Below are 12,206 nucleotides of genomic sequence, written 5' to 3'. Positions count from 1 at the left end.
TTACACATATCTCTATCTACTTTGTATAATTAAATGAAATGTTTGTAAAGCTTGGTCTACTGCCCAATATATTGAGGGGTTGAATAAGTAGTAGCTATAGTCAGTGGTACCCTGTACAGGGCTATCTATATGTATATTCTCCAGTCATAGGTGCTATAGGTTGGTGGTTAAAGAAACAAACCTGGGGTGCCTGAACTGTCTGAGTTCGAATCCCAGTGCTGCCACTAATTATATGTGTGATCTTGGGTGAATTGTCCTCATCTGTAATATGGAAAGAATGATTACTATGTAGTTGTTGAAATGATTTAAAGGAACAATGTGCATACATGGTGTGTGCCAGCATTACCATCATAATCAGTGGGGATGGAAAGTGAAGCTTCTAAAAGCAGGTGATCCTTCAGTGACCAGTGCAACCCAGGGGTGAACTTGTTGATTTTGGTGGGTCTCGCACATGTTCTGGCTCTCAAGTTTGAGAAATGAAGTTATGTCAGGCATGTCAATCTGGCCCCTCTACCCCCACCATCCCATGGGAAAGAGATGTGTCCAGGCCAGCCACACAGGTCACTGGGTACAGATGCCCCCAGCCTTTGAAGCCCTGAGCTGATGGGAATTGAAAGCGCTGGCATCCCACTGGGCAGCTGTTCTGCCAAAAGTTCACAATGCTGCACACTTGAGAACTTCCTGACCAGCCGACCCAGTGTCAAAGGGAGCTGAACCTCTCCTTGTCTCCAGCCCTGAAATGGAGTTGTGGGCAAATGCTTGCGTTCACAGGACAGCACAAGGCATCAATGGCCTGATTATGTCGAGACATTTGAAGACAAAGCAGAATGGAACTTCAAAAGACTTAGGAAGGCCTGGGATCCCCTTTCAGATGTCAGCAAGTTCAATCACTGATAAAAATCCCTATATTGGGTTCACATTTTGGCTTTGACATTTCAGCTCAGATGGCAAATGAAATCCTTTAATGTGTTTAAACTTTTGGTAAAACTCTATTAGCCTCTAACTCTTGCTGAAAAAGACATTATCTTTTGCATGTTGCATGAAGAGGGCTTCCCTTTTAATGTCACTTCCACATTTCTATTACAGCATTCACAGAGCTTTTGTAAATATGTGAATATGTGCATTTCTACACATATTTTCCCCACTCAAATGAAAGAAAAGAGTGGAGAATTGGAAGCCTTAATACATATTTTTTATTATATGGAAGATTGCATGTTCCTTGGACTTAGGAAAGGAAATACTTTCTAGCTATTTAGCTTGCCAAGTCTAGAATAAAGGTGCATAGAATCTTCTGAAAGGATTTTTAAAGGAAGGAAAAGATTTTATGAAATGGATTTTAATAAAGGCACTTAAGGAAATATAACTCAATCTAAAATATATTCTTACTTCCTGCCTATTTATTTTTTTAAGCAATTTTATGTTGTATTTCATTTTTACACATGGATATGTGCAATTCACCATTTTGGGAATGGGATCAAGAGGTTTTGCTAAAGTCAAACAGGTTTTTAAAAACTTTTATTGTAAAATAAAACAGACATAAAAAGTCATACAAAACAAACAGATAGTGAATTATAAGACTAACACCCACTCAGATTAAGAAATAGATATTTGTGAGGTATCCCAGAACATGTCACCTCCCTCTCTCCAAAAATAACCACTATCCTGACTATTATAGTAATCACTTCCTTATATTTCTTTATATTTTTTTACTCAAGTGTACATCCTTAGCACTGTGTATTCTTATTCACTTTAAAAAAATTTGTTGTTTTTACTTTCCTTTTAATCTACTGATTTTCCCTCCATCCCTTGCTCTTGCTTATAATTTATTTGTTGAAGATCCTTGGTGGTTTGACCTGTAGAATTTCCCACTATCTATATTTTGCTGATTGTGTATTCATGGTGCACATGAGTACACCATGAGCACCTGTTTCTCTGTCCTCTGTGTTACCTGAAGATCACAGCCTGTGGATCCAGAGACCAACAAAACATTGACTCAGTTATTGTTACAAGATCACAGGAAGTGGCATGTTCTTTCATTAGATGGCATATGACTGGCTGTCTCTCTTTTTGTTATATCACAGCCATTGAGGCTTAAAAATGGTGACATTCTAATTCTATGTCACATTTTACTTTTTAGCTGGAATAATGTATAAAGAGATCCTTCTCTCATCTATTGTTTTGCTACCCAGTTGTGTGTATATAAAAGTTGGGACAAATGCTTGATTCCTTCTCATTACTTACCTGTTTTCAAGATAATGGGTTGTTTCCCTATCACTCTCTAAAAGTGACCAGTTAGATTTTTTTTAATGTGTCATTATGAACTCATGACTTTAAACATTTTGAGTTTAAATACAGTACATTCTTATCTTTAGTGAACTCAAAGTGTCCCATCTTTGGCCAGTGGAAAGCTCTTAAGGTTGGCAGCTGAGCTGTTTTGACTTGCCCGTAATAGTCTTTAGTAGCATCCTTTCTATTTGGTAGGATAAGATGTCCTAGGTTCACCTCCCCCAGCTACACACATGAAGACACGCACATACACACACACACACACACACGCACACACACACACACACACACATCGCCAGTTGTCATTACATTTCTTGCCACAGACTTGGAATCAGCAATTTCTCCAAAAAACCCTGGTTTCTTGCTGGAGGAAATAACATTTGAAGATCATAATTTGGGCACTACCGTTGCTTATTGTAACTTGATTAGTCATTGTTTCCAGGTGTTTTTAGTAAATAGAATTGATAAACATATTTATATGTATCAATCCTAGGTTCATACTAGTCTTTCCAATCGAAATTCAGAGCTGGAGGATTTTAATTATCCATTCCATGTCATATATGTATCTGCTTTTTCCATGCCAAATACCGTGGTTCCCAAGGACACAGTGAAGGAGATAATTAAAATATCCCATTATTGCTCACTTGCTTTGTCCCACACCACACATACAATAGTCAGAATAACAATACTCATACTGCTATTACCAATTATAATTACTAAAAGTAGCTTTTTTAAAAAGAAGTTGGAGTTTCACTTTTATTTAAGATGGAGAAGGCCATAAAAGAATACATTCCCATCCTTAAAACAACAACAAAGTCATAGCATCTACAAAATCTTATTATTTTAGTCCAACAGAGAGTTCAGGTCTTAACATAACAAGGTAAACTGAATTCCAAAGACTGATTATTCCTTCTGAGAAGGAATGGGACATCCAAAATGTTTTACCTTAGATGGAATGTGGGAGGAGGAGGAGGCAGGCATAAAATAGGTAAGAACAACCAAAATTTTATCAACTTCTTAAATGTAAGTGTGGGCTAATGTGATGGTGTAGAACTGCTGGGAGTCCCAGAGACAGGGGAAGTCTGTGTGTACTCAGACTCTGTGTGTGTGTACGTAGACTGTGTGTACTCGAAATTCCTCTTAGAATATTCCTCTTAGAATTCTTTATCTAGTTATTATTAAACAGATCTTCTCCATGGGCCTCCACTGAGTACTCACGAGAAAGATGGGAGAAGGTAGGAGATCTGAGAACATGCTTCTCCACGGTGAAGGAGAGCAGGGTTTGTGAACACTCAAAGGCAGCACAGAATTGCTAGGAGCAGCCTATCCACTCTGGACCCTGCAGGAGTGCATGGTGATGATCAGTTGACACCATGGGACAAGGAGAAAACTCTCCCTTACCCAAGTTTCATTTCTGATACAAAGCAAAAGCCCTCTGCTGCTGGAAGAAGCAATTTTACTAGAATATTTCTCATTATTGTTCAGTCTCTGTTGTTACTCTCAGGTACACAATAATTTCTTTCAATATGTAGTTTTGTATGTTATTTAATTTCAGAAAAGTTTTCTAGAATTATAGTTTTTGGAATTTGTTCTGTTCCCTGGTTTTAGTTTTCTTGATAGGAGACTCCTGCTGTTCATATATTGGATCTTCTTTACCTGTCTTCAATGTTTGTCACGTTCCCTGGAGTACTTTTCAGCTCTTCATTTGGTTTTAATTTCTTAAAAGTTTCTCATTTTTCCCGCCTTCTCTGAAGGCATCATATGGTGTTTATTTGTTGTGTGTTTCTTATAGTTTAGTCCTCATTTCTAAAATATTTTATTTTATTCTGAATTACTTTTTGAGTTCTGAGTTTTTCCAATTCTGATTGATTTTATTCTTACATGTCTTGTATACTTTTCTTAATGTCTTTTACTCATTTTAAAATAATAGATTATAGTTTTGATCTCCTCTATGGCATGTCTTTCTGGCAAATTTTCATTGTCCATGGGGATGTTGCATATGTCTTAGTCCATTTTCTCTTAAAATAACTTTTTGTAGAATTGACCTCCATTGTTTTCCATGGAAAATTAGCAGAATTGAGTTCTGCTAATTTTTAGAAGGTGGTTCTCTTCACATAATATTTCTAACTTTATAGAACTCACTCTTCTGTAATTTTCATGTGGTATTGAAAACATAAAGATACATGAAAGTTATGAAATTTTGTTTGATTTTTTCCTCTCCTCCACTTTTATCTAAAATTTCCCTTACCTCATCACTCTTGTCTTGATCTTGCTAAATTTGATTTCACTCCCAGCATTTTTTCCTCAATGTGAGACCCTGTCCTGAAAGGAAGAACTGGCTACCAGTTTCAAGATTTCATAGGGGGTAGACCACCCCAGGATTTTCAGTCCTTTCTGTAGACCCCTTGTATTCACACCTATTCCAGTGGGCCAAGCCCATGTCGGTGTCAGCTGCTGTTCCCAGACTACCCCTCTGTGCTTCTCAGAGAACATCCATGGGCTGTCTGGGGTTGTCCTGTTCTCAGGTCCTTGGTCGTCCTGTGGATTCCTTTGCTCCTTCAGCACATATAGTGAATCAATGCAGGTCTTGTGGTTATTGGCATTTTCCTCTCACCCACTGTATTTTTGTGGTTTGAGAATATGCCTTATTGCTTAGTTTTTTTTGCAAATATAGCCCATGGGTTTTGTTTTTCATTCCTAGTAGATCTGTGACAATTTCAGAAGATCTAAAAAGTTTGCTTCCACTGCATGTGGGAAGTATGCAGTGGAAGCATACTTTTTAGATCTTCTGAAATTCCTTAAAATATTCCTCTTAGAATTCTTTATCTAGTTATTATTAAATAGCTGCTGGGTAATTCCCCAAACAACTTTGTCTTTATTAAATATATTTGGTTGAATTCCAACTTCCTTCGTTTTTTTCCAATTAATCTGCCCTTCTGGGGGATTCACCTGTTCATTAAACATTCCCTGAGAATCTACCACTGTGCACCATGTGCTGGAGATTCAAAGGTGAGTGAGACTCAGTGAGGTTGTGTGTGGCTGGCTGTGAAATAATGACCTACATGAAAGAAGGACCAAAGGAGAGAAGTCCAGGTTATTATGGACGGGTGGGCCTGGCTTTTCTGGACAGGACAGAACTGGAATTTTCACTACTCCTCGACTTATTTATTTCTTGTGACTTTCTTGGAACATTGTCTGAAAGCCTAGGTACCTAGAAGAATGACACCCCCTGCCATCACTACCACCACCCTCCACCATTATCTTTGCTATAATAATATACATGGGTAGAGGGATAGTCAGCATTAAAAAAAGAGTGCTTTCACATTCTTTCATCTTCACAATAACCGTATGAGGCAAGATTATTACAGGTGAGGAAGTAGAGGTTCAAAGAGAAGGCTATTGAACTCAGTATGTGACTGAGCCAGGATCTAAACTTTTGTGAGTCTATTCCAAAGTTCTCCTTCTTTCCTCCATAGCCTGATGCCTTTGTTGTTTTTCAGAGTTAGTTTAGGGAGATTTGCAATAGGCGTCAGCCTTCAAAGGCTTTTATAAGACTCATGATGGAAGATATTAGAGATTGGCTAACCCAACACCCATGCCCACCCCTTTCTGTCTTGTCTTTCCCCACTACAGAGGCTGGAATAGATAAAACCTCACTTTTCTAGTCTCCCTTACAGATAGGGGTGGCCCTGTTACACAGCTCTGGCCATGAGATGTTTAGTGTTTCTCTCCGTTCAGTGTTTCTGGAAAGAGTCTGGCTTTTCTGACAAAAAAAAATGTGGCACGTGGCTGGTCCTGTCTCTTTACTCCTGGCTCTTCAGTTGGATTTGAACTTGATGCCTGGTTCCAGGGCAGCTTTCTACAACCGTGAGGGAAAACCAAGAAAATCACAGAGATGCTGGCCCTCGACTAAGGTTTCTGTTTAAGAAAATATGAAAACAATAACAAAATACTCTTCTGTTGGTTTAATCCACTGTCAGTTAAATGTACTGATATTAACATCCAGAAGTGTTGCTAACTGATACACTCGCCTTTGATATAGATAAGAACATCACAGACTTTTATAACTTTCTTTATTCTAAGCAGTAGGAGGAGGTTAAGAGCATTATCTTAATTATAAAAAGTGATTCAGATACTACTGGGGATAGTGTTCCACTTTTGATAGACCCACTTATTTTTACTCTTGCAATGTTTAACTTCATACTCAACCTCACTTGAGGCTGACTAGCGGCTACTGTATTTGAGCAGTCAACATTCATGCGGTTTCTGTTTACTAAGGCATTAGCAGAAACATAGACTGAAATATATACCACTATATAATATATCCCAGATGTGTTATTATATTTTTTAAAGAGAAGGAAAGGATATTTGGAAGAATAAGTAACCAAAGAGCATTTTCTGTCAATCTCATTGGGGTTGGTGGTAACTCATCAGGGAGAAACAAACCAAACTTGGAATTAAAATACACTGGGATTAAGATCTGGTTCACTTTGTTTAAATTCCACAAGTAATCCTTGAGTCTTCCTAGAGCCAGATTACCTGTGTTAGCTCCTCTCAATAGCTCTATGGCTTTCTGGTGGTTATCCCAGTGTTAAAGAAAATTAAAGGAAGGTTAATGGGCTGCAGGAGCTCTAGGTCACAGAGAAGCCTTACTGGGATTCCATCCTGGCCTGTCTTACTCTAGAGTCCACATGATTGCTGCTTTCAAATATTTCAAAGGAAATTACAATGTCTGTAAACAGAAAAAAAAAAAAGCATTACTTTTAAAAAGCAAAGGCTATTCTGTGGAAGGGGACAACTTTTTCTGGATGGCTCCAGTGAGTGGGCTACTGACATTTTTTAATAGGTGGACATTACCAAAAGAAGCATTTTAATTCTGCTATTATCATCCAGAAAAATCTCTGTTTCCTGCCAGTTGTGCTTTGGGCAATATGGTAGATGTGTCTGTAGATGAAATAAATAAAAAAAAAGATTCTTACCTATTCTGGAAAGAAAAACAATAAACTCACTGAAGAAATGGAATCCATACCTATAAAGTGATTGTACATCTATCTTTGTGGTAGTCTCTGGTTTGGGGTCATATTCTGAACAGTTGAGGTTGGCTGATAGCCTATTTCTACATAATTGAGTGAGCAGAGAGAGAGGCAAGTTTACAGTCGGAGTTATTCCATCAACCCATTCCTCAAACTCTTCCACAATAGATTGTGTGGATTTATGAACCATAAGAACCTAAGGGGTGTCCATCACAGAAAGGCAAATTCAGGGCCTACTGTCATCCTCCACACACACAGGCCAGAAGCAGATACATACCTGCCTTATTCCATGGACTATTTTCCCTTTTTGAGATTCCCATAGGGCTCTTTGGATTTAGGGAGTGAATTTTAACCCTCCTATAGATTCCTGAGCCCTGTGAAATGACTCGTTGAGTAAGGAGGTAGAATAATGAATCTTCTAGGATGGCTCTACATTTTAAGGCAGAGAGTAGCTGCTGGGAAGTTCTCCTTGTATGACTCTCTCAGTTGTAGTTACTGGCAAACTCTCCAGGTGCTAGCATGTGGATACTGCTTAAAATTTAATCTAACTTGATACTCTCTCCACAGTCTACAACTGGGATAGCTGGATTTCACAAAGAAGAAACCCCAGACAGCTAGAACTTTATTCATTCTACTATCCATGAAACATTAAAAACATATAGCTCTCAGGAGGCTTGGAGCCTGTGCTTACAAAAAGAAGTAGATGAAAGTAGGCTATAAATTACTTCACCTGGATGGGCTTCGGCCCAAGGCATCCTAAACTTTCAACAACATGCAGATGGAGGAGAATGGGGAAAAATCTACTCAATAAATCCAGCATGGGTGGGGTTACTAATTAAAAGCCAGCCGGAGAGGGTACTCAGGCCTTGTAGATGACTATATAATGATTTTATCCCATTCTGGAAGCTGCCCAACAGAAGAGTGAGGAACAGTTGCAGGAAATTCTTGCCATTTACTCAGGAGTCATTGAGATAGAGCCAAAGACTCTCAACCTGAAATTATACAGAAAGACACGTCCCAGAAGTCAGGTCATCAAATGCAGAATCCAGTCCTCAGGGAATGGGGAAGTCGAGTATCACAGGAGGGCCCTGTTGAGGCTGGCTGGAGTTGCTGGACACTAAGCACAAAGGCTCAGAATTAGAGGGGATGTTTAGACAGAAGACCATCGTACGGCCTGGGTCCACTTAGGCACTGGGAGAGCTAAGATTTGAATATCAGAGCTTGCTTCCAGTAGAAAAGTCCTTGATCTACTTGGCAGCCAGGAGAGTCCAAGGGTCTTCATGGGAGCTGAAACAGTCCACAGTCATGCCCCCGAGTTCTGGGACTGGGAGCCTGATTCAACTCCAAACCCTACAAGGGGCAAGATGGAAGCTGTTGATGCAGCTGCTTATGGAAGGAATTGGTTTACCAGCCACCCACTCCCTCCTACCTCCTTGAGGATTTGTCTCCGTCAAGTAGAAATGGACCTCTGACACATCCATCCATTTCATGTCCTCTCTTCTGGTCAACTTGCCTCAAGCTGCCTTGGATTCTGCTTCCTTCTTCCTTCTGCTCTGCTGATGCATCTTGCTGTTGACATCTCACCTCATCTTTCACCAAACTTGATGCTTGGAACCACCTCTACAGTTTTGACTTTCACTTCCCTGGTCAATACAGTTCAGATCCTGCCTGGCTGTACTTCTTTAATTTGCCCTAGGTAAGTCTGGTGATCTTGTACCTCAGCACAGACCCCTGGGGGAAGCAATCCTGCGGGGGGCACCCACACCCCAGTACAAGATCCAGGTAGAAATTGGGTGGGCTGAGTCCTGCAGGTGAGCATCATCAGTGGACCGGCAGCAAGCTACTAGAGGAGAGAGAGAGGATAGGTGACAAGGAAGGAGTCGGACTTCTGCTGCCTTTGGATCAAGGGCTCACAATATTTTCTGCAAATTACTGATATGCTACTTTACAGAAGGTCCCTAAGGTTAGGGGATAAATCTTCACCAGGTGGTGTTTTGGGGTCTTAGACAATACATTTTGACACAAGAACAAAGTAAGGCCAAAGATGGAACAAAGTGTCCTCAGATGACATGAGCTATCTCTCCCATGACACACACACACACACCCCACTTGACATGCTTGTAGATTACAGCTGCGCATGGGACATGAACACTCATTGCTCCAAGGAAGATGAAAACACCTACTGGAGTTCTTTCCTGAGCTGCAAGTCTGTGACTGCTCGCAGAGCAGGGCAGAGGGAGTTGTGGTGTTTCCCAGTCACCGGTACACTCAACCCCAGGCCTGTCCATGCAGAAGGGAGCCATGGGGTATTCTCACACCAGGCAGCACTGACTTGGGAGCTGGCTCCTTGCTTCCTGGTGCCATTGGCAACTGTCCCACAAACCCTTCCCATCATCCACCAACATACCCAAAACATACTTCAGGGAAATGAAAAAAAACTGCTCCTGCTGATCTCTGTGGTCCCTCAGATCTCCTTAATCATTTCCGGAAATTCTGGGGCAGCCCCAAAGTAGAAGCAGTTCTAACTATGGAAATCACTTCTGCCTGCAGCATCTGTCTTCCAGCCTGGGAGTTGTACCGGGGGTTATTTTTATAGTCTTCAATTCTGCCTCAGGGACCAAGGCTTGAAACTAGCTTAAGAAATTTAGATGAAACAAATTTGCAAGTCTCAGCTGAAATCTTGGAGCAGGTGATCTAACATCTGGAGTACCTAACCGCTCTGACTAAGTGCTTTCTCATCCTTTCAAAAACCATGTTGTCAGCCTAAAAGAGGAAGAGGAAACCGACAAAGTTTTGATGATGCTTACAAGTTGATTTCCTGCCTTCATTCTCAAATAGTTCCGCTGAACTCTTTGGCTGCTGGTTTTAGAAACTATGCTATAAATATAAACAGTAATAATGCTACTGCTTAGTATTTACATCAGAGATCCTTCTCCACGGTGACTGCCAGGTGCTTTCCAAATTGTCTGATGTGTACAGTCTGTGCTTGGGTCAGCCCAGAAGTCCACTGTTCCACAGGTCTCTTCTAAATTTTTTTTCAGTGGCTTGAATTTCCACATCTAAAAGAGAAGCACCTGTTCTGCAAGTACTGACTGTCTCAGTTTCCCTATCCCTTATGCCCCCTTTTAGCGCTCCGATCCCCCTCAGTCCCTCCTGCCAGCACCCATCCAAATTCAAAGTAGTGGATTTAGTAGTAGGTGCAGTATGAGTTGTGGGAGTCAGTGTTGGAAGGAGGATGCAATGGAAGGAATGTTTGTGTTCTCCCGAAATTCATATGTTTAAATCCAAACCCCCAATGTGATGGTATTAGGCTGAGCCTTTGCGAGGTGATTAGGTCATAAGGATCCTTCATGAATGGTATTCGTGCCCTTACAAAAGAGGCCCCAGAGAACTAATTGTCTTGCCTTCTTTCCACCATGTGAGGACACAGAAGTACACTTTTGCAACCAAGAACAGGGCTCTCACCAGAACTCAACCATGCTGGCAACTTGGTCTTGGACTTCCAGCCTCCACGACAGTGAGAAATAAATTTCCGGTTTTTTTAATAAGCCACTCAGTCTATGGTATTTTGCTATAGTAGCCAGAGCTGCTTAAAACAGAGGATGTTGTGATTTGCACAGTGAAGAAGGGGAAAGGTGCCTTTTCTTTCTCTACCTGAAGTCCTGATTAAATTTTTAAAAAGTCTCTGTAAAGAGTAGAATGATGGTTACCAGAGGCCGGGAAGGGTAGTCGGGGTGGTGGTGGGGAAATGAGAGAGATGATTAATGGGTACAAAAATATAGTTAGATAAAATAAATAAGATTTTGTATCTGATAGTATAACAGGGTGACTACAGTCAACAATAATTTATCATACATTTTTAAAATAACTAAAAGAGAATAATTGGCATGAAATGATAAAGGTTTTCGGTGATGGATACCCATTTACACTGATGTGATTATCATGCATTGTATGCCTGTATTAAAATATCTCATGTATCCCAAAAATATATATGCCTACTATGTGCCCATAAAAATAAAAAAAAATAGTCTCTGCAATCATCAGGTCCCTGTTGTTTGCCTAAAAAATAAGGGATTTGGACTTATTTTTCTGAGGTTCCTAACAATTCTGATGATGATCATTCTATGAGCCTGTCATAACTCACTTTTGGATCATCAAGGTGGAAACCTATTGCTTTTCCTTTGTCCCCAGGTGCTTTTTCTCACCTAACTTGCTATAAAATGAATGTTTCTCCCTGCCCCTCCCAAAAAAAATAGCATGTTTTTTCCTATCATGAAAAATGAAATGTCAACAACAAAAACGTATATTTCTGCCATCATTCTACCTGACTTTAGACTGAAAATCTTTGGAGATATTTTTGTTGTCACAATGATTGGGGAATTCTACTGGCATTAAGGCGGTGGGAGATCAGGGATGCCCCACACCCCGCAGGGTTCAGACAGTGCCCGGCATATTCACAGGTGCTTAACAAATATATATTTTTTTATTTTATTATTATTATACTTTAAGTTTTAGGGTACATGTGCACAACGTGCAGGTTTGTTACATGTGTATACATGTGCCGTGTTGGTGTGCTGCACCCATTAATTTGTTTACTGAGTGAGCAGGAGCAGGGGCCATCATTCCTGAGGCCTCGCTCCTTAGGGGAGCAACTTGCTTATCTGAGCACCTTCAGGTGGGTCATGCACACACACAAATAGGGCAATTTCCTCACATAAGAATCACAATCTTTGTACAATTACTCATTCTCCTTCTCTAAGCTGTCACTGTCTCAGGCAGAGACTATAGTTCATGTGGTGGTCATTAGAGCTGTTCACAAGTATTCCCAGATCTCCTCCTTCTGGACATAAAATAAGATGACATTTTCTTACCCTTTTGATGCTAGCT

This window comes from Gorilla gorilla, chromosome 10 (assembly GCF_029281585.2).
Source record: "Gorilla gorilla gorilla isolate KB3781 chromosome 10, NHGRI_mGorGor1-v2.1_pri, whole genome shotgun sequence".
Taxonomy (NCBI): domain Eukaryota; kingdom Metazoa; phylum Chordata; class Mammalia; order Primates; family Hominidae; genus Gorilla; species Gorilla gorilla.
This window is presented reverse-complemented; position numbering follows the sequence as displayed.